This window comes from Phoxinus phoxinus (assembly GCF_949152265.1).
Source record: "Phoxinus phoxinus genome assembly, chromosome: 18".
Classification (NCBI taxonomy): Eukaryota; Metazoa; Chordata; class Actinopteri; order Cypriniformes; family Leuciscidae; genus Phoxinus; species Phoxinus phoxinus.
The window spans coordinates 7,107,267-7,131,023 of NC_136893.1; the positions used below are offsets into that span (position 1 = coordinate 7,107,267).

Consider the following 23,757-nt stretch of genomic DNA (forward strand, 5'->3'; position numbering starts at 1 on the left):
GACTTAATTGTGTCATGTGATTTTTGGTTTGAATTTATGAATATTTAAATTCTGGCCTATATACCAAAGCTGGTAATTATTTTTATGTTATGGAGATAACTGGTAAATGACTCATATAGTAAAACATAATAAAATGTTGCAATTATTAAAATATTTAGTAATTTTATTTTCAACTTAATAATATTTATATTAAAAAACAAATAAGACTTTCATCCTAATATGTATATAACATTAAAATGTTATTGTGAAAATATCAAACATTTAAATAAACACCATCAAAACATTAAATGTTTCAAATATTGAATATTAAAATTATTTCAAAAATGTAAAAAAAAAAAAAGTATTTATTAATTTATTAAAAAAAATATATATATGAAATTAAATAGGCTATTCAAATAACAAGTTTTTCAGCTTAATGATTAAATAGCATATTGAAATAATACAATTATTAGATAGTAAAATGATAAAAGTAACAATATATACATGAAATATTACAAATATTGAACAATAAAATTATACAAATGTAAAAAAATCTATCTAAAAATATATAAAAAGTTAAAAAGTATAATTACATTAATTAAAAAACATTAAAATTATAAGAAAATGATATGATCTAAATGTAAAATATTGCAAATATTGAATGTTAAAATAATAAAACAAATACTAAAATGTAAATATATTAATATTCAAAATAAAACACTGATAGCTACTACTACTAAAAAAATTGGACATGACCATTAAAATCTACAGTTTTCTACAGATCTTAATTTGCTTAAGATTATATTTAACACTGTCAATTATTTGTGGTTTTAAAGAGTAACTTGAAGTGTGTTTTAGAGGTAATCTAAATGTAGAAATAAGGCAAATAAACATGCACATTTAAATATCCATTATTGGTCAATACATATTATAGGTACTGCATAAGTCCATATTGGATATGTTGTGCATCCCCATTTAAATCAATTGTCACATGGCTAACATTGTCATTTGTAGTCAAATGGGATTGGTTAGAAATAGAAACGGGCTTTCCTCTGCTGAGATTTGGCTCCACATTCTCCCTCTGTTATCATATCAGGGAGTTTTCTTGTCACCCTTGTCTTGCACATTGTGGCTAGTGATCTCTGTAAAGCTACTTTGGAACAAAATGAGACGCGAGAAGCGATACAGAAGTCGAATTGGTCTGAGTTGATTCAAGCATCATGCTTGTCGCACGTTGCCAAGCGTTGTAATGAAGAGCAGCGCTGCATGTGCGTAACAGGCGTCACTCGTATAGCTCATCTCGCCTGCAGTCAGCTCCACTTGAAAATCTACAGTACACGCCAGAGGAATGTTTAATAAATCAAAAACTGATTAACGACATGATGTCGGCATCTTGGTGCAGATGATAAAGAGTCACCTGCGAATTGTGAGGTCAAACGAAGGAGAGAAAGTGAGTGGGAATGAGGATGAGAATAGTAGAAATAGCCACAAGCGTAGTTCCAGATCTCTCCAGGTGTTTCGGCACTGAACGGACTTGCTTCACTCAGAGCCCCGGGCCACGAGGTTCAGACCAGGTGGAGCTACTACAAAAGAAACTATTAATTATGCCTTCACCCCTCCTTCTTTTCCTCTCTTTCCCTCTTTCTTTCTCTCTTGCCAAACAAATATGATGGATGGGGTTATCAGTGTCTCACAGAAGCATGAACGGTTGTCAGGTGTGCTTTGATGTCCGACAGCTTGAGTCTCCTGCCTTGTGCTTTGATGATGTGCTTGAAATCCAGATGAATTGACATACTGTAGTTCACACTCCATACAACACGGCGGGCCATTAAACACACTCCGCATAAGATTTAATACACTTGTCTTTGCTTTGATAGCGAGCTTTACTTTGCACTTTTAAACGCGATTCCCCACAGAGCAATGGCAAAAAGCTATTGCCCTTATCACAAAAAATAACTATCTATTTCAATTCACTTCGTAATGCAACCTAAAAGCGTTTGTTACATGTGCCACCTGTCTTTACAATTTTTTAGAAGTGTATTGCTCTCTTGGAGGTCCTGGGATTGTGTGTTGTGCTTTGGGCAGCAACTTGTGAGAGGATTTCGTTTTTGTGCTGTACCATTGCCATCCAATAGGTGGCGCTCCTTACATAAAACACACTGGCTTTGGTCCATTGAATGCAGAAGGACAGTTTCCACTTGCTCTTTGGTTCAGGGTGGTTGTCAAGGTAAAGTTTGAATATGTATTTTAAGGGACAAAAAGGGACAGACAGACAAAAAAGAAAGAACGATAGACTAAGATAGACAAATAAAGACAGAGAGAGAGAAAGAAAGAAAGAGAAAGAAAGAAAAATAAAGGATAGATTGATGAATGGATAGATGTTGAAAAAAAAGTTGCTTTAAGTTGAATGTTTTGAAAATAAGTTTAAAATGTCTTTGAAGTTGGATGGATGGATAGATAGAAAGAAAGAAAGAAAGAAAGAAAGAAAGAAAGAAAGAAAGAAAGAAAGAAAGAAAGAAAGAAAGAAAGAGAAAGAAAGAAAGAAAGATGGATGGATGGATAGATGGAACGATGGATGGATGGATGGATAGATAGATAGATAGAACAATGGATGGATAGATAGAAGGATGGATGGATAGATAGAACGATGGATGGAATGGATGGATAGATAGATAGAACGATAGATGGATGGATAGAACGATGGATGGATGGATGGATGGATGGATAGATAGAAAGATGGATGGATGGATGAATGGATGGGTAGATAGAACGATGGATGGATGGATGGATGGATAGAACGATGGATGGATGAATGGATGGATAGATAGATAGAGCGATGGATGGATGGATGAATGGATGGATAGAACGATGGATGGATGGATGAATGGATGGATAGAACGATGGATGGATAGATGGATGGATGGATAGAAAGATGGATGGATGGATGAATGTATAGATAGATAGAGCGATGGATGGATGGATGAATGGATGGATAGAACGATGGATGGATGGATGAATGGATGGATAGAACGATGGATGGATAGATGGATGGATGGATAGAACGATGGATGGATAGAACGATGGATGGATAGAACGATGGATGGATGGATAGATGGAACGATGGATGGAACGATGGATGGATGGATGGATCTTGTTTAGTAAATTCAGTTTTTTGTGGACCAGAGTGGAAGAACACTTAATTTCCCAGAATGCATCAGAATTTCCTCTTTCTGTCACTCTAAATCAAATTCTTATGTGGTGTGACAATTTAATTCAAATTTAAACTGAATTGAAAGGAATCCAATTTTATCAGTCGTGATTTTTGCGCAACCATGTTAATGGTGTGATTCATTTGATCAAAGATAGGATAAAAAGATCATTAGAAATGTATGTGAAAGGATTTTTGTATATTGCCAAAAGTACATCGAATATTTTAACGTAAAAGCGTAATCTTTTTATAGGTCACAATTAAGAAGTCAACCAGTTCCAGCAAAGCTAACATATACCATTCCACAGCAGCACTGAAACGTGTTAAATGACTATATAACACCTCTTATACAATATAAATTGTGGTGCTAAATTTTTGATGTTGATTTAACAACGTCGTCCCTGCATCCGGTGAGTTGGACTGAGGCTGTGCTGTTAATGATAGCCCTTCTGTTCAACTCCGCGTGTCCCTGGAAGTCAGGTCGCCAATGAATCATTTACATTGTTTTAATCAGGCGAGTGAGACTGGCATGCATAAATGAGCACTGGAACCTATTTGCACTTGGTTTGCGGGGGAGAGCGGCCGGTTCCTCCATCTGAGGCGGCAGGGAAATGAGGGGCAGTGCTCTGGAACGCCAAATGACCAGCCACCGTTTGGAGTCGCCCTTCAAAGAGGCAACGACTCAAGGCGCCTCGAGTTTGTCTCTGGTCCTGATTAGCTCTCCAACCGAATGGATCGTGCAGATGCGGAGGTGTCAGTGACAGAATCAGGACAGCCTTTTTTTGTTTTTAGCTCAGGTGGGTAGACAAGTTGGCACGAGGAAGGAGCGACAGGCCAAAAGGTGTGCGTGCGAAAGGCTGGGGAATCATTAGCGAAATACAAATGTTAGTTTGGACAGGGTCACGGATCAAAGGGGGTGAAATGCTCCCATGTAAAGGCAGTGAAATGACTGCGCTGCTCTGCAACCGAGGTGTTTCTCCGCTGTTCCCGCTGCCAGAGACTTCCAGTAAATGGGAGTTTTTGCATAACGTTACTGCAACTGCTTTTTCCCTCCACTTAAACTGAACCGAGCCATTACAGAGCTCTCTCTCGACCTGCAGTATTCCAGCACACTGCATAATTGCATACTTGTTTTCTGTCCCCACCTCCACAGAAATACTGTAAAAAATTATTGTCATTTTAAAGGTTTAGTTCATCCAAAAATTAATGTTCTGTCATCATTTACTCACTCTCATGTTGTCCCAAACCTATATGAGTTTCTTTCTTCTATTGAACACACAATAAGATATTTTGAAGAATGTTGGGAACCAGACAGTTGATGTTTACGTTTGTAGTTTATGTTGATGTTTGTAGCCATTGAGTTTTTTTTTCCCTACTATTGAAGTCAATGGCTAACATCAGCTGTCTGCTTACCAACATTCTTTAAAATATCTTCTTTTTAGTTCAACAGAAGAAAGAAACTCGTACAGGGTGAAACTCGTACAACAACACGAGGATGAGTAAATGATGACAGAATTTTTGGGTGAAGTATCCCTTTTACGGTAATAGACTGTAAAATGCTACTGTAACAATTCAATTGGTTAACAGATCAAATCGGACATTTCATGTAATTTCTACAGTAAAATACTGTTTAGTTTACAATTTTTGAAAGTGAAAAACTCTCCTTTGAAACTATTTTCGCTAGAAATTGCTAGTAAATTTTCAAATAATTACAAAAATGAATAGCATCATATTGAATTAAACATGACATTTTGAAGTACACTGAAACACTGTAATAGTATTTGCTTGTAAAACACACTCCAATAATCTTTGTATTTTATTTTATCAAAGCACATACAAAAGACCTGAACCGGAAGCAGTGTGACTTTTTTTACTGAATACGGTTTGTTGCGCATAACCCCAATTAAAAAACGTAAACTGACATACCCAGAACATCATCAGTTAATGAAATATACCATTTTACTGTAAATTTAGGTAAACTGTAAAACCTAAAATTTTGCTACCATTTTTTACTACAAAGTTCTGGCAACCACAGCTGCTGTTTTTTTTTATTTTTTTTACTGTAAATGTTAGTTGTTGTTTTTTTACAGTGAATAACAGCATGCAATAAGCTCACATACAAGTCCACCTTTCACCTTAGATAAAGAATCACGGTTTGTTAGATCAGCAAAACAAATAAGTCAATAGTCGAGGCTAGGGAGTCCTCCCAGGAGTGGCATCCATCTTGGCGGTGACTGGCAGCTCTGTCAATGAGTGGGAAGGCAGTAATGTGTTGGCATTTGGAGGGCAGCAGGAGGAGGAGGAGGTGCTGGTAGAGCTGATAAGAAGGAGAGAAGAGGGGGAAGGCCCATTCTAATCAACACTTTGCTCTATTAATAACGCATGAGATAGAGGAACAGCAGACTCCCACTGATGAGCTTGGCAGTCACTTGCTTTATAGAGTGGCTTGTAGTGTTGATGTGGTTATCTGCTATTTATTTTCTCTTTGATTAGAAGGAGTTAGCCAAGTCTTCTTACAATTCACCTTCTCATGAGTAGAAGCTAAAAATGACCGTATAGTTTGGAATTGCTACAACAACAACAGTGTTTACCCAATGCATAACTTACTATCAGGTTCTTCTGGATAGTCATTCAGTGACAGTAAAGACATTTATAATGTTACAGAAAGATATCTATTTCAAATAAATGCTCTATTTCAACTAATTTGATTGATTTATTTTGCTTGAGAACAATGGAAATGCAAAATATTACTGAACTGGTTTGTAGTTCTCAACACCTTCTGACTGATGCTTCCAAAACTATCACAAGTAATTTTTGACAACCTTGTCTATGTTAGTAGCCAGCTAGATATCATTATCGTGGTGACAGATTAGCAGAATGCGCAACAACAATTTAGAATACATAAATTCAGAACATTTAAGTTCGCAAGGCATAAAAATGGGTGAAAAAGTATGATTTCAGTGTCTCAATCAGCTCCCTAGTTAGGGGACTAACCAGGGAGTCGGCCATTTTAAGGGTACGTAGAATCCTTAGGGTACTGAAACGTTCGCTCCCTAAAAAGTTCCGCAATGCACCGTGAAAACCAGTGGGCATCGATGCTCACTATGTTCCCTTAAAGAGGCTATAATGCGTTTTTCTGAAATTTAAACTCGCGACTGACACCTGTGGCCAAAAAACAGAACTGCTCTTCCTTTCTGCTCGCTCGTACGTGCACACTTCACAAGTCATCTGCTGCAAGGAGGTCAACATTATGTTTACAGAGGTAAGAACAGTCAAATACATATATTGTTTGAGATAAGTGTTCTGAAACGTTTAACATGAACGCGCTTGACGTCACATCCGCAGACAGCGCGGGAAAAATCCGACCCGACAGAAAATAGGAAAAATAGGATACCGGCTTATTGGTGCACCCACTATGAGCAGACAAGGTGTCAGTATGCTCATCAGGAGATGTTTGAGTCATAAATGGTAAAATAAAAAGGCTATTGTTTCGTTTATTTTGGGGAAAAAGTTCCATATAGCCCCTTTAAGCGCGGAACTTAAATCACGTAAGCCAACTCACTACACATATGACACGCAGTAGATGTTTTTCAAAATACAAGCCAATGTTTTATTATACAAGCCAATGTTTTATTATATTTCAGGAAAAACATGCATTGCTAGACAGGTAATAATGAATATAATCTAGCTAACATTTATCTATAATTTATTTACAACTGAACTGTCCGTTGTACGTATACTGTATGTAAAGAGCCAAGTATTTATCATAAGATGTAAAAAAAATATCAGAAAGATATTAGCTGTTGTTCATAAATACAAGTAGTGATGTTGCACAGTGAGGATGTTGTCACGTTGCCGGAAATAGTCATCAGTGTACCAATGTGTAGTGAGCCAGCATCTTTAACTGTCCTTACCAGTGCCTGAATTCGTGAATACGATATACTGATTCACAAGCTAGGGAGTTGATAGAGACGCACCCTAAGAAAGAGCAAGTGATGGTTCTGTAATCTGATCTAAAACTTTTTGTTAAGCCCCACTTGTTCCAGATCCCTGTTATGTAATCATGATCCAAACTTTTGTTCCACACCTTTTGGGTTGTGTAGCCTAGTGGTTAAAGAACTGGTAACTGAAAGGATGCAGGTTCCAACCCTGCAGGAGGAGACCCATGATCTTTCTCCGTTGTGCAGTTGAGCAAGACACTTAACCTCATGTTTCTTCAGGGGGATTGTCCCTGTAATAAGTATACTGAGAGTTGCTTAGGATAAAAGCATTAACTACATGATAAATTAGCAAAGTCTTACTCAAGAGTTTTTTTCCCCTCTCATTAACCGTATTCCACATAATCCTTTCCCGCAATCCTATTTCACAGTCCTGTTCATGAGTCTCTGTCCTGTTCTGCAGTCCTGGTATATGGTCCTGCATCATGTTCCTGGCAATCTTTGAGTCCCCAGAGTGATGGTGTGAACCGGTGAGTAATCTCCCTGCTAGTATGCCTGAGTTTCCATTGATTTTGTCTCAACTTCCAGCTCCCCCAATTACCCCCATTCAAGCCTGTTAGTGACCATGACGTCAGGGGAGTGATAGTGGATCCTGGTCTTTGCTCTCTGATCTGTTTGTTTGCACAACTAATTATTCCTGCTGCTTCCTTTCATTAGGAGGAGCTGAGCTATTGGGTTGTCTGGAACACTAAGTGCTTATTTTGTTTGGTGTGCAGGGACTGGATAAAGGGAGAACTGGCTGTAGAGGGTTCAGACTGTTTTGTTCTGTACTGCAAGGCTTAGTAATGGAAATATCTGAACCTATACTTGTAATATAGAGAATGTGCAACTCAAAATGGCCGCAAATGCAACTTGATTTTACCTTGTATCTCAGTTTCAAGGGATCAGTGTTTGTGCCATCATAGCGAAGTCATTGCTTTTTTCTTTTTGCCAGTTTTGTTGACTTGATAGTTGGAAGAGGACAGAAAATAGTGGGGAGGATAAGGATTGGGAACCTAAACTTGTCTTGTCCACATGAGCACCTTTGTCCACACTCTTAGAAGAAAAGGTTCTATATAGAACCTTAAAAGGTTCTATAGGCGCTTCGTATTTGGAACCCGTAAAAGGTTCTATACAGAACCCAAGAAAGGGTTCTTTCTTGTCATTATAGAACCTTTTTAGCATAAAAGGTTCTTTGGAGTTGAGTAAAGAACCCTATGATTCTATATTTCATAGTTTCATTTCCTGTAGCTCAAACGGTAGATCATAGAGCTAGCAACCCCAAGGTCATGGGTTTGATTCCCATTGAAAACTGATAGAAATATAGAACTTGAGTGCAATGTAATTCGCTTTGCATATAAATATATGCATAAATGTAAACAATTACTTTCTTTATTTTTTTAGTCCAGGTGGAAACATGTTTCTATATTAGTGTGACATATTTCTGAGCAAGACAGGATATTGAACAGGAATAAATGGGGGCGAGAATTGATGAAGAGTGGGCGTCCATGCCATAATGAATCCCAAATGTGAGCTTGCTAAAGTAATGCCTAATTAACCATTTGGATTTTAGTCACCATTATCGTTTCAGAAGTGAAGCAAGTTACATTTTGCTAAAACATTTTTTGGAATAACACGCTCCTGCACATTAAAACAAGAGATGTGCATTAAGCAGGGTAAATTTTGATTTTATGTTGACTTTAAAGTGGACATAAAGGCCTTTGCGAGGGGTTAACATTTCTTCTACTTAATGAGACCACTCCGAACAAATCCTTGCAGCCTGCTAATGAGGACAGGAAGTCAAGAAGACTTACTCTCATTTCCTCGGCCTCTGCCCACTCTTATTTAGTCTGGCTCTCGCCTCTCTCCGAGTGCTTGCTTGCATCTTGTGTTTGTGTGTTAGGTTTTTTCCCCCCTGTTAAACTTCATTGTAGTGAATTATGTCTGGGAGGCTTGTGCGAGCAAGCAAGACCCTGCATCTGCAGTCCCCCTCCCCCCTTTCCCAGCAACCCCAGTGCACTCAGCAGTGAGAGGAGAGTGCCAAAGAGAGCACAGCCGTGGCTCCTTAATGACTCCCATCCCTCTCCGTGCCACGTTATTAATTAGCTCAATGATCCTTGCCGATGGGACCTGGGCGGCGGATTAGAGCCCCCCGGCACACGCCCGCGGATGCCACTGTCGGAAAGGTGAAGAGGGACAGGACCGTGCACTGCGTGTCTCTGGAGAACCTGGGCACTGCAGCCAGTATCACTCTCAGAGCCCATGGGAACCAGGTGTGTGTAACAGAGATAGTGAGAAAGCAGAATGCAGTGTGTGTACATGGAGCCTATCTATAAGAGATAATATGTGAGCATACAAGCGTATATATGCAGTGCTTACTTTCCTCATAATGTCTTTCCCTGTGCACATGTGACAGAGGAGAGTCCTGTCGCCCACCTGAGTGTGATTGAAATCTCTCCTCTACGTGTGACTGCAGGAGACGGTGTCTCCTTGCCCTCCCATCGAATCAATCTGTTTATCTAAGGCCCGGTGCTCATGGCACATACATTTGCGTTGGTCAAAATGAAAAGAAAGTGTGAAAGAGAGTGGGACTGGCCTCTCCAGATGCCTGGCAGTGGCATGGAACAAATTAACATAAATGTCATTGTCAGAATGGAATGAAGACAAAATCTGGGCTTGAAAGCAATCTGTGCCGCCAGCTGATGACAAGGAGACTCGTTTTTGAACACAAAGAAGACGGTCTGGTTGGAGATAAAGGTGTTTTTATAATATTTAAACTCTACTTGCATTCTTTAAAGGTGATGTAATTACCTTTTAACTCCAAAAAGAGACAAAGAAATTACCTTTGTCTCCCAAAGACATCTTTGTCGACCAATTTGGGTTTTTCGGGGGCTGACATCGCGATTATTTTGAATCGAGTTAACAAACATTCTCCTTTATTACATTTACATTATACTTCCTTACATTCAAATCTGATGCAGAATTGCAATTAAAATAATTTAAATTAAAAGACATTCAGATAACTGACTTTCAACTAGAAAAGTACTATTGGATGAGAACTGAACTGTGCTGGATTATGACATTGTTTCCTGCAAAATTGCCTATTGATGAAATTAACTAAGTTATTAATTGATGATATTTACAACTGAACTGAATCAACACTGAACTGCCTTCAACTGAACAATGACAATGTATTTTTCTGTATCATGGAATCATTTTCCTGTTATCACTGTAAAGCTTTGAATCAATCTATATTGTATAAAGCGCAGTACAAATAAAGGTGAATTGACTTAAAATTTGACAAAAATTGTCAAGACTGTTGCCTTGATAAAGCCTTGAAATTGACAAAAACCCCTTCAAACCTTAGACCTTAGAAAAGCATAGATCGAGAGATAGGTATTTGAAATTTGATTTGAAACACTTTTTATTTAGTTTATACATTTTATCATATTTATTTAATATTTTTTTTGTGGCTCAGGAGGATGGAAGAAAACTTCATTTCCCAGAATGCATTACCTGTTTAATTTATTTGAATTTTAATTCACTAAAAAACATCCACTGGTTATTCCGATTGAAATTGGTGTTGGGGCTGGAAATTAGGGCGGGACTGTCTGTTTCAAAAGGCAAGGGATAGTCGGGTGTTTGGGAAGTTAATTTGTTTTTTGCAATCCCATCTAGTGCCGCTAGTGACACCAGTTAAGTCAAGCCAGGCGAGCTCAAAATGAGAGAACCACTTCCCTGGGGTTGGATCAGAGTACATTTGTAGATTTGGAAGCGGAGCTGCATCTTTATTGGTCCAGCATCACAGCGTCAACGCATGTGGTGGGCCATTTGGGTCTTGTCTGGGTAAATTGGCATTCAAGTCGCATCCTGCTTGCAGTCTGATCCTGGCGGCTGCGATAATGCTAATGGCAGCGTGTTGGCGTGGCGTTGAGACACTCGCTCTCTCGCATCATACGTCTCTATATGGCTCTCGGCATCACCAAGGTGACAGCTGCGCGCTGCCTGTGTGATTATTGACTGGGTGAACTCGGCACGACCCCGCTGGTGTGCGAGTAAAGGGCAGGGAGTTAGTGTATGCCGCACTGTCTGTCAGACATGTCAATACTGTGATGAATGGAGGGGCTGGTTATTAAAGCAGAATTAGAGCGGGGGGCACAGGGAGGGGGGCGGATTTGGAGGAGGGCGATAAATGATGGTGCAAATGGCTCTGCAGTCGAGGGCTGTAGTGCCGGATGGCACAGCATCAGTGTCATCCGTCTTTATTATCCTCCAGGGAGAGGAAAGAGAGAGAGAGAGCGATAGAACGAGAGAAGGTTGGGGAGCGGTCAGGGATACAAGAGCCCATCAAAGAGCCTTGCTTGCACTGAAAATCCCCCTGCTGGTCACTTTCTCTCCTCCTCTCACCTTTAAGTCGTCCCCTTCTCCTTCTCTGACTTCTCTGCGCTCTTTCGTTCTCCTTCTTTCCCCTCCATTTTCTCCAGCACAGAGGGAGGGGAAGACCCCCTACTGCTATTAATCATGGTGAAGTCTCAAAGCCCAGCGGCTGTGCATACTCATGCAGGCAGACACACCAACATCCGCACACACGGGCGATGTGTGGACGGGCCAGCCGGTGGGTTCACTGCACAGTCACAGAGTGCGAGGAGAGAGGGTGATTGGAGGAGCTGGTGTTTGGCCGGCCCCTTCGTGGCATGCCACCCTGACTACAGATGAGGATGCTGCTCGCTATTCGTATTCTCCCCTCATGCGCAACCGAGCCCACAGAGAGGCTGTTGCTTTTTTCTAATTAGTGCTTTATTTATTGATACCCCAGTTAACATCTCTCCTAATTTTGGGAAGACTCTGTCTCTATTATTGGAGGATTCATCTGCTTCAGTTTCTTTACTTTGCTCCAGAGAACATGGAGAGCTCACCTTCCTCTCTTTACCAACCAGTTCTATTTTTCCTTAATTATAAGAATATTTGCGTATTTATACAAACTGACTCAAATTTATAGTCGTACCTTCAGGGATCCATACTGCAATAAAAGGGTCAACAATGCTGACAAAAAAATAAATGTGTGCGACAGTCATTTTTAAAATCTGTCCATCATTATACGTTGAATAGGACTAAGGCTGCATCCAAAATCTTATACTTCCCTACTGTATAGTAGGCAAAAAACAGTATGTGACAAAAGTAGTATGTCTGAATTCACAGTACGTTGGCAAAAAGTACCCGTATGACCTACTACTTCCAGCGAGATTCTGAAGTGTGCATACGATGGACACTTTACAATCTCATTAGGCCATTTGTGAAGGCCAAGAGTGGATTTGTGAATGGCAGTGAACGTAACTGACGCTGGTAGGTCATGTGGTAATGACAACATGGGGAATGTACACACACTCATTCAATATAGAGCATACTGTTTTAGTGGACATTATTCAAAATAAGTACCTACTCTAGAGAGTATGTGATTTCAGACACAGTCCAACTGCCTTGTCTTAATGAATGCTCACACTTGTACTTTCAGGGCTCTGTACCGTGATAAAATGTTCAAAAACTGTGGCAAAAAACCCTGCAATCTTTCTAAAGACGTAAATAACAGCATTTTACGAATCATGAGATTGCCAGTGATGAGTAGATTTTTAATGATTGTCGCCAATATCGTTTTTTGACACCGAGCCATGACAAATTCACGCACAAATGACTCTTTTGAACCAGATCATTTAAACGAGTCAGTGAAATGCTGCGTCCAAAATGTAATACTTCCCTACTATATGCGTAAAACAGTATGCCAAAATAGTATTATGTCTGACTGCACAGTATTTGTAAAACAGTCCCTGGATGACCTACTACTTCTGCTGAGATTCTGGAGTGCGCATTCATGGACATTTTACAATCCCATGAGGCCACGGGAGAGGATTTATGAATGGCTGTGAAGTTACTCAACTGATGCTGTAGGTCATGTGACAGTAACATATTCATACTAACTACAACGGTCGCAAATTAAACTCGTATTCAAATTGTTGTACCTAATATTCAGACAGTATGTGATTTCAGATGCAGTGAAAATTATTTGCCAGAATATGTGATTTGAATCTTATTCGTTCAGTAAGTGAGTCATTGAACTATGGCACATTCAGAATGAATCAAGAACCGTTACTGTGATGTATTTGTGTGTGTGATACTTATTTACAGTACAGACTGATTGCTCATATGTGACCCTGGATCCTGGTCTTATGTGTAAATTTTATGAATAAATAAGCTGAATAAATAAGATTTCCATTGATGTATGGTTTGTTACTATTTGAAAATCGTGAATCTGAGGGTGCAAAAAAATCTAAATATTGAGAAAATCTCCTTTAAAGGTTTCCATTTCTGTTGGCGATTGTGCTGCATTCACTCACAAAGATAATTTTTTTTATACATTTAAGGTAGGAAATTTACAAAATATCATGATCTTTAATTAATATCCTAATGATTTTTGGCATAAAAGAAAAATCGATAATTTTGATCCATACAGTGTTTATTGGCTATTGCCACAAATATACCAGTGCGACTTGTGACTGGTTTTGTGGTCCAGGGTCACATGACATGTAATTAAAGATAAATTTTTACAACAGTGTGGTATATAAAAAAAAATCTAATAATAAAAAAATCTAAAAATGAATTAGAATATATTAAAATAAAAAATACACAGTTTATTATGGTTATTGTTTAGTATGAGGAAACTTTTGTTTGGGAAAAAGACATTTCATTCATTCTGGAGGCCCGACTGTGCAGTTTTCTTTCTCACATTTCAGCTGCAGAGTGCTTGTTGCTTTAACTTGCCCTGTTTTGGCAAGTGATCCCACGCCATCTGCGTTCTGTCGTTCCGCCACTTAAATGAAAGTCTGGATCATTGTTGCGGTAGACAAAACATTTACTCGAGGTCTTCAGGAAGAGAGCCAGAACACTTAGAAGGATAACTGTGTTTGAGATTAATATGATCAAGTTGTTGTCTCATGGTCACTCCCATAATGTAAGAGAGACTCTTAACCTCAAAATCTCTTACTCAACCCTCTTAACATCTGAAAGACAAACACAACTAATTTTAGGAAAAGCGCCAAACACGGCCCTTAATTACCAGCCACTCCCTTTGACCGGCATGTTATTCACTCTCATTTATCCGTGTCATCTCAGTGTGCGGCCACTGTAAGGCTGACGGTCATAAACTGGGATCTTAACCCCAGAGTTCAGTCATTCACAGCTCATGTCCTTTTTTTCCACACCGTTTTTATCTTCTGCTTAGATAAAACTTGGCTTGCAGCTAATATTCTTGAAATAAATCCCTTCAGGCTTTTTTTCTCTCTCCAGTCGTTTTATTTTTGACAGTTAAGTGAGTATGGCTCTATGTTCTGCATTAAAGGAATATTATGAGTTCAGTGCATATTAAGCTCAATCGTCAGCATTTGTGGCATAATGTTGATTTACTTTCTTTACCAAAAAAAAAGGGCACTTACAATGGAAGTGAATGGGGCCAGTTTTTGTAGCATTTAAAATTGGAAATGTGAAGCTTTTAATTAATACGTTACCCCCCGGTTTCACAGACAAGACTAAAGCCTAGTCCCAGACTAAAATGCATATCTTAAAATGTGTCAGTGTCATTTTGTTGAAAGGAACGTTTATAAAAGCTACTTAAATATCCTAATTGAACTAAGGCCTAATTCTGGCTTAATGTAAGCCCTGTCTGTGAAACCAGGCATAATTCCTCTGTTAAAACGTGCATTATTTGAGCAGTAGCAGTACATGTTTATATCATAATTTTACAGATATTTTAGAATTACTGTAAAGAGTTTTAGCCAATATGTTGCCATGGAAAGGCAAACTTTCCAACGCAAAAGGGTTTGTAAATGTTTTTTTTTCTTTTCTAAATCATGTTAGCTATACTATTGAAACGTTTTCGGATTGACCTGGCTTGACTCACGGTAACCAAAGAAAACGAGGGACAAACGAAAATGACTTTTTTGTTGTAATCAACAATATGCCAAATATTCTGTTGATTGATCTTAACTTACTGAACCTGGAACATAATCCAAGTGGGCCAAATAATCCCCGCCGTGTGAACGGAAGAAAGCAATAAGTTAATGAATTATTACATTAGCAGCCGCTTCTCTCAGGTGATCAGTCAGTGCCCATCCCGCCATTCCAGCCGCTATCTCATCCCAACACCTGCAGTTCTCTCTTCCTCTCCTCCATCGCTCCTCTCCGGGCCCTTCGGGCTTCTCCTCTCTGCCCAGATGGAGCGAGACCCGAGTGTCACGTCAATGGGAGTGTACTATTTATATTTATGTACGAAAGAGAGAGGGGAGAAACCATGGCACTGTGGGGTTTATTGACTAAGCATTAAGTGGGCATTATCAGACGATAGGGATGTTATTTATGAGGCAGAGGGAGAGACACTGTGGCTGAGTTATGTGAGAACCAGCCTGAGGATGAAAGCTGCTCACACAGAGAGGGCTGATAGCACCCTCGTTTTGGCGCAGGAAACGGGGTGTGACGTACCCGGCTGAAAAGAGCTGCAAATTTATGGGCAGTCGGTCCGTGCCAGCCTATAGGTCAACCATGGCCTGTTTATCTGGGTCTCGCTGTCGTCGCTATGGTCAGGGATCAATGGTGCTGTGCAGAGCAGATGCGAAAGTTCAATGACAAATATGACACTGTGTGCTAGAAGAATGCAGATGTGCATATAATGCAGGACCTGTGGGAGAGAGAATTGACACATGGTTATGATTTATTGTATAAATTCATGTTTTAAATATTAGTTGCTAATATTTTGGAAAGGTGAGATAAAAGGGTCACGGACCTAGTTGTTTTCAACCATATTGTGTATATACCTGTGTGGAAAAAAGCACTGTTTATTTGATTGGTTTTCCTTCAGTTAATTTACTCTTATCGCCACTTGCTCATTAATAATAAGGACTGTGGATCAATGTGAAATATGAGCTGTAAATCCCAATGCCAGCTCTGCAGAAGCCAAATTGATCCTATTTACTTTCTTCTACACTTTCCTGGTGTTGTTGAGCTCGATTTAGAAGTGCATGTTATTCCGAAGAAATCGTTTTTTTGTAAATTTTCCGACGTAGTATTTTTCACCCTCTCCCAACAATCACCTGTGAAAAAATAAGTCCTGACGTACATCATGGATTGTCCTGTTGCACTCGTAAATACATCACATTAGGGATAGGGAATTCAAATGTAAGTTGTGAATATAATTTCTTGTTGAAATATGTGAAAAATGTGAAAAACGTTTGGACAAGTGGAATGTATGTTCATGATGTAAATCATTTAGCAACTGTATTTCTATAGATTCATTCTTCGTGGAAAATGTGTAGCTTCACAGAATTTAAAATGGTAGGCACAGATTTCACAGCTTCTTGTGTAATGCTTATAGAGCTTTAGGTACAGTAATATCCACATCAGTTATAGCCAATTTCCCCTAGGGAGGCCTGAGCAGGTCCCCAAGGGTACGTGCAAAGATTTAAAGGCAGGGTAGGTGATTTGTTCCAGAAACATTTTTTGTTATGCTTGTTGAAAGTGTCTTCACATCTTGATAGCAATCACTAAAGCCGGGTTCACACAGACGATTTATTCATAAATGCCAAATCGTACAGAGACAAATTTTGCAAATCCTAAAAGATTCCTCTGATCCTATAGGCTAAAATCTGAAGTCTTTGATTGTTAGTTTTACATGTTCACCTACAGCCGATTAATGACAATTGCGATCAAATTTTACCCCAGTAAAGTTGTTTTACGACAACTGTCAAATTGTCTTCATCAAGACAAGCCATGACCAAAATTAACATTAGAGATTTCTTTGTAGCCACAATTTCAATCCCGCGTGTAATGCAGCTCACTGTCACAGATCGTGTTATTGATTGATGGTAAAACTCCGGACGATTTTTCCTAAGTGTGTCCGTTTTTAACGTGTCTTGACTGTCGTACAGTTTGACATTAATGACAACTGAGATCCTACAGTGTGAAATGGGTGAGGATCATGTTCGTACAGTCAGTGGTAAAGGACTATTATAAATTGTACGGTGTGCACTCGGCTTAAGTTAAGTGGTCTAAATTAATTTATTTGTAAATATATCGTCTGTGAAAGGCGTAGGAACATCAAATGTTCGTCCAATCATTGCATTTGGTCCAAATACCATGTCATACCTGCCTCTCAATGTACTCTATGTATTCCATACCTCCGCACACCTGCTCACGTAGACATCACACGTCATCAGTGCGTTTCATGCTATGCAGTTAGACATACGTCAGTCACGAGCACTGCAACCGAAACAGCAGCCTCTTTTTACAGTCCCTCCTGAACCAAAACATCCAGCTTATGCTGCGTTCACACCATAACTACTGTTATTTGGAAGAGATTGAAACCCGCGACTCGAGTTTATGCATTTCAATGGCGACACTATCAGCACTACTAGCCTGCTGTGTGCGTTCATGTGTTTTGAAGGAGGCGTGGCTTTGGAGACGCTGTGAAGGAAGGGTGGGAGCTCATGCTTTCAAAGCTAACTTGCTACTGTTAGCCTCTCTGAAAATTGCCTACCCTACCTTTAATGCATTTTATAGGTTTAACAAGTCAGTCAATATTAAATATTTAATGAAAAGCATTTATTTATTTATCAATTTAACAGTTACTATTTAAAATTAAATAAAAAGGTATTTTATAAAACAAAAACAAAAAACAACAACAATGTGAGTGACACTATACACACCTATTCTGCTGCTGCAAGTGTCTGCCTGCCTTGGGTTGCCATGTTTTATGTGGACTTTCCATAGACAATGATTTTTATACTGTACAAACTGTATATACCCTAACCCTAAACACAACCCTCACAGAAAACATTCTGCTTTTTTACATTTTCAGAAAACATCATTTTAATATGATTTATAAGCCTGTTTTCCTTATGGGGACCAAAATACACAAGATCAAATATTTCTGGTATTACCATCACAACCAGGGAATATCTAAAATAAACACACACGCGCGCACGTCTGCTTTGGTGTCATTGAAGGGGTTCTTGAGCCTAAATGATGGCTGTGGGGCTTTCTGGAGCAAATATAAAGTTGGGAAACACTCAAACTCTATATTCCCAACTCAGACTCTCAAATCAGCCCATCGCGATTCCGGTTTAATACTGTCGCTGAGAATATGAACATTCTTTGAAGCTCTTTGGAGACCATCAGTTGATTCATGCGTGACCAAATGCAAGTAGTGTTTATAGCTGTATAGCAGTTTAAGTGCTTTCTTCTGAAATATTGGTTGGTTTTAAGACGTATGGACAGAAATTAGAGGAAGGAGTGTTTCATTCACCAATGTCTCAGTTTATTTCGAATTACTTATTACAATCACAGCTGTTGATTCCGAAACTTTATTGCAGATTTACACGTCTCGTGTTTACCTCTCAGTGGCCAGAGTGCCTCATAAAAATGAGGAATTATCAAATGCACTTTCAAAAATAAAACAAAATTCCTTTCTGCCTGAAACAGGAGAAAAAAAATCACATGGTTCAGCCGAGCCTTTTAAGGATGGAGCTAAATCTGACATCACGTATGATCACGCACCTTTCTTGCTTCTATAAAATGCCAACATGCACAAACGCTCACACTTCACCTACCTAAAGCCATCTTTCTCTCTGGTAAACCAGGTCAACAAACAAAAAGCAATTATGTTAGGCAGCTGCCGCCTGGGAGTGGGTAATTACAGTGCAGTGTGGACAGCTTCATTCTAAACAGGTACTAAAAGCATCATTAATCATTTCCATCATGATGCTTCAGTCCGTTAAGGATCACGTGACGCGCCGCCGAGGGCCCGCCAGGGATAGAGGCAGGCTGCTGTGAGAGACGCCGGCGTGTGATTGGCTGCTGACGGAAGTCCTTGCGGAGGTCAGCCAGTCAGCAGGCCTGACCCGCCAATGACCTTGTATCACTTGACCTTTGAAGGGCTCAGGATCACGCCTTGATATCGGCTGGGCAGCGAGCGATGCAGAGGGAGGGAAAGATAAATGGCCCAGTGGAGGAGAGGAATGGTGGAGGGATGGATGAATAGGAGAGAGGGGGAAGACGGTAAAGATGAAAAATAAAACAGTGGGTTGATTGAGCACCAGGGCTTTTCCCCTATGCACTGACTGACCAATAGAAATGTATAATTATTATGCAGTATATGGTATACAGCATTGTAAGTATTTTATCATGAGTATTATATCACATTTAATTTGGATGATTTTATTTGCATATATATGTGTTTGTGTATGTATATATATATATATATATATATATATATATATATATATATATATATATATATATATATATATATATAGGGGTTTTCCCCATGCACTGACTGGCCAATAGAAATGCACCTCATTATCATGCAGTATAGCTCTTCTGCTGATGCATTTTTAGGTCACGCAACTTTTTTCTTCCTTTAATTTGTCTGTATTTCTATTCAATGGGCACTTGAATATACATGCAAAAATGGTGCAAAATTGATTATCATTGTGCAATTGTTTTATTAATTAACCATGTTAACCCAATTCATGACTTTCAGGTGCGTCGCTCTAATAATGGGACGTTTGCATCCGTCGGAAGGTTCTGTTCCTGTTCGACATGGATCAGGAGATTGGGCACAATGTCTTATTGGAAGACAGACAGAAAGACGGCGTCCTCTGCTCTTCTCATCTCCCCCTCCACCTCCTCGTTCTCCTCATCGTGTGTCTGTGAGGCTATCACTATGGCAACCTCACCGAAGGCAGAAGGGAAGTGTGTGTGTGAGAGTGTGTTTGGGGGGTTGGCGTAGTTCAGACAAATAAGCATCGCAGGGCTCATTTATTCATTTTTGGTTAGCTGAAAATGTGAACATGAAAGGTCAAATATGCTTGTGTTTGCATATTTGTTCTGCACTTTTGTTTACAGCAGGCGTTCAATATGGAAGGTATGAAGTAAAAGGTTTGTTTTGGTGAATGATGAAACGGAACAAAACATATGGCATTGAAATTGCTCCTCGTTTCTGTTAAGAGAAAGCCTTGAAAAATTGCTATTAATTTTTTCCGCATTGCTCTTTGTTTTATGAAGAATATTCCACTTGCTTTTGTGCAATAAATGTAGTGGTCCCCCCCCCCCCCCAATATCTGCATCAGCAAAAATATACATGCTCTCTTGTTGTCTTGCTTTTAGGTCCCAGTAGTGCTAGTCTGCAACTTTTCAAAGGGCAATCCAAACCTTGAGAGTCCGCAGTGCTTCACCATAGAGGTCAGCGCTTGTTTCCCAGGATCCACACATAAAGGCCTCCTTTATATATGCCAGTGACACTCACAGAGGAAGAGCTTGAGTTTCACATTCACATCACCTGCACTCTTAAAAATAAAGGTTCCAAAAGGGTGTTTTCACACAGCAACGCTATGGAAGAACCTTTCATTAGTTCTTAATAGAACCGCTTTTTCTTATTGTGAGTAACGTGAAGAACCTTTTGTGCAATGGAAAGGTTCCATGGTGTAGTGCACTGATTTGAATATGAAACCCCCCTGAACGTAACCTTGACACAGTTTCACCTCGGTAAGCGTCTCCCGTTCTCTTCCTCATTCGGATTCCTAGACCCTGGGCTCGGTTCTCTCCGTTCTCCCCCTCCCCCGTCTCAGAGAGCTCATTTTCTTAGCCAGCTAGAAGTGCTGAGTGCTGCTGTTTGCTTTGTACACAGAAATTCGCTGAGGCTGTAAGCTGTCCCCAAACATCTGTTCTCTGGAGTCGTAAATGGTAGGAGAAACGAGGGCTAGAAAATGGTCTGCGTGCGCACGCCCCTGAGCATTATATATATGCAAGGTGCCTTAAGACCTTCCCTCTATACCTTCCGCCTTTTATGTGTGCCGTTGACAAGCAAACAAATGAGTATCAGTTCTTCGTTTTACTGCTTGCGATGCAAAAGAACTGATACAATGTGTGTTTGTAATGGAGACTGTGTGTGGGATGTGAAGAGGTGTTGGAAGCTGTGTGTCTCCTTTTGTTAGTGTACAACAGTAACCGGCCATTTTAAGGACCACCCATCAGAATCAGCCATCATCAGAGGTCGCCACATAAATGGACAGTATATGAGGACGACTATATTTTTAAATGACCAATTGACATAGCTATACTAAATGCATATACACATGTTCTAATCATGTTTGCTTTGTAAGTATTTTGAAAGATTTTTATTGAATTAAAATAAAAAATGTTTTTCCATATTTCAATAATTTCATATTAAATTTTGATGGCGATAATTAGATAACTGTATGGGATGATTTTTCTATGTTGTTATACAGTAGTTAACATTTAAAATGGATCAAAAAAGTTCATCAAAGTTGTCCTAAGAAAAGAATGGGTTTTGTTCAAAATTCATGTATAACTTTGGTGAAAAGTTTTGATCCACTTCAAATGTTGAAGTGTGTGTGTGTGTGTGTGTGTGTGTGTGTGTCTATAATATACACTATTAAAATCATCCCAGATATATATATATATATAATGTGTGTGTGTTGCTTATTAAAAGGCATAAGCACAGTGATTTTAAATGTTCACATTTAAATTTAAACATCACTATTTTCATATATTACATTGTTTTATAGTATAGGAATGTGGGCAATTAATGAAGCTGAATGTTCTGTACTTTTAAAGGGATAGTTCACTTTAAAAATTAAAATTCTGTCATTATTTACTCACCCTCAAGTTGTTTTAAACCTGTATTAATTTATTTCTTCTGCTGAACACAAAGAAAGATATTTTGAAGAATGTCAGTAACCAAACAGTCTTGACCTCCATAGTATTTATTTTTCCTACTATGGAAGTCAATGGGTACTGTTTGGTTACTGACATTCTTCAAAATATCTTTCTTTGTGTTCAGCAGAAGAAATAAATTAATACAGGTTTGAAACAACTTGAGGGTGAGTAAATGATGACAGAATTTTAATTTATAAGTGAACTATCCCTTTAATGTGCACTTTTGCATGAATGTGATACCAGTCAACGTAACATTTTGGTATACTATAAAATAATAATAATTATTACTTACTTTTACTTAACCAATTTTTATTAGCTGATTAGCATGTTTGTTAGTTTCAAATAAAAACTTACTTTAAGTAAATAATATCAGTATTTTACTTGCTTTTATTAACTTTTTAACACAGAGAGAAAAATCTAGTGTTACAACAAGTAACTGTGTATTTGCATCTAGAGTCATTGCTGCTCACTCAGACTCAACTGATATTAGGCCTCTAATACATCAAATAATGTATGACTTCGGTCATCATCCTAAGAGCGTCGCTATAAGTGAGGTAATATCGCTTCCTCTCAATTACTGAGTAAAATGCAACAGTGCAGCGAGGATTAGACTTGATTCTATCACGTTATCTATTTCTGCGCCCACATGCCATAACGTGGGCATTAAGCCCCTGCACGCGGCTGTAACTGAGCTAAAACGCACATCAGCTTGTGAAGGTGAAATCTAATGAGCTATACTAGAGAAAAAACGTCCTTTCTGAACGCTGTACATATTCATGCGTCAAACGTTTCGAGAAAGAATCTACAGTATCGTAATCAAGCCTATGCTTTTATCTCTCCTAAACCTGGGAACATTAAGTCCGCATTCACGCTTAAAAGCGCACACAAATAATAGTCATACATCTAGTTAATAATATATATATATTATTTTTTTTAATGAAAAAAGTTACTTGGAGGGTTTAGAATTTCCATTATTCATAAAAAGGTGATTATCTAATCTTCTTTGTTGTAATGTCAACTTTTTTCTATCTTAAAAAAACTTGAAGACCAGAAAAATTATGGATCAAGTCATATAAAGAAAACGTAGTCTATAGATAAATAAATAATAATTATTTTATTGTTATTACATATATTCAATTGAAACGATACGTTAATAAATGGTTCCATTATATAATTTTGCACAGCTTTAATTGACTAGAAGCCTACAATAAACATTTTAAACTTGAAAGAAGTGTGAAAGACGCCGCAACACATATTAATAATGCAGCCTTTTCTCTGTGAGTCACTGACCGGGTCACTGCTGTCTCGAGGCAGAACAGAGGTCAAGAGGTGAAAGGTGAACTCTGGAGTAACTGCATATATTAGCAGGCTCAGGCATGCGAGTCGTGCTTCGTGCATATGGGTTCCTAACATGGCGAGATTATGTTTTCAGTAGACCGAAGTCAAAAAAATATTTAGATTTTTTTATTTATTTATTTTTTATTAATTTTAGTCGCCGGTATTGTTTAATTAACGCAGCTCGATTTTAATGCTGCTATACAATTGTAAGGGCATTTAATCTAATTTAAGAAGACTGTTCAGATCATTTATCTCTTCCAGACTGTAGTTCTTTTGTTAGAGAATTTGCTTTTATATAGAGGGGGGTAACATGCAAAATCCTTCAAATTAAATTGATCTTTGACGATTTTATGCAAAACAAAAATGGAATACGTGCAGTGACAAACATTTTTTAAAAAAAGGAACAGTATATTGTCTTTCAGTTTGATATTTTGAAGAATCTGACTTTTGTTTTCTGTGCATTATCTTAATTGTATT

At 38.7% G+C, this 23,757-nt stretch overlaps 1 long non-coding RNA gene across 1 annotated transcript in view; it reads left to right on the forward strand.

The window, feature by feature from the left end:
- LOC306985639 overlaps positions 1 to 21,450 on the forward strand; it is a 41,385-nt gene extending 19,935 nt beyond the window's left edge. The window contains exon 3 of the long non-coding RNA XR_013794837.1: positions 19,745 to 21,450. This is a non-coding gene — a long non-coding RNA (uncharacterized lncRNA). The remainder of the gene's footprint in view (positions 1 to 19,744) is intronic.
- The last annotated feature ends 2,307 nt before the right edge of the window (positions 21,451 to 23,757 follow it).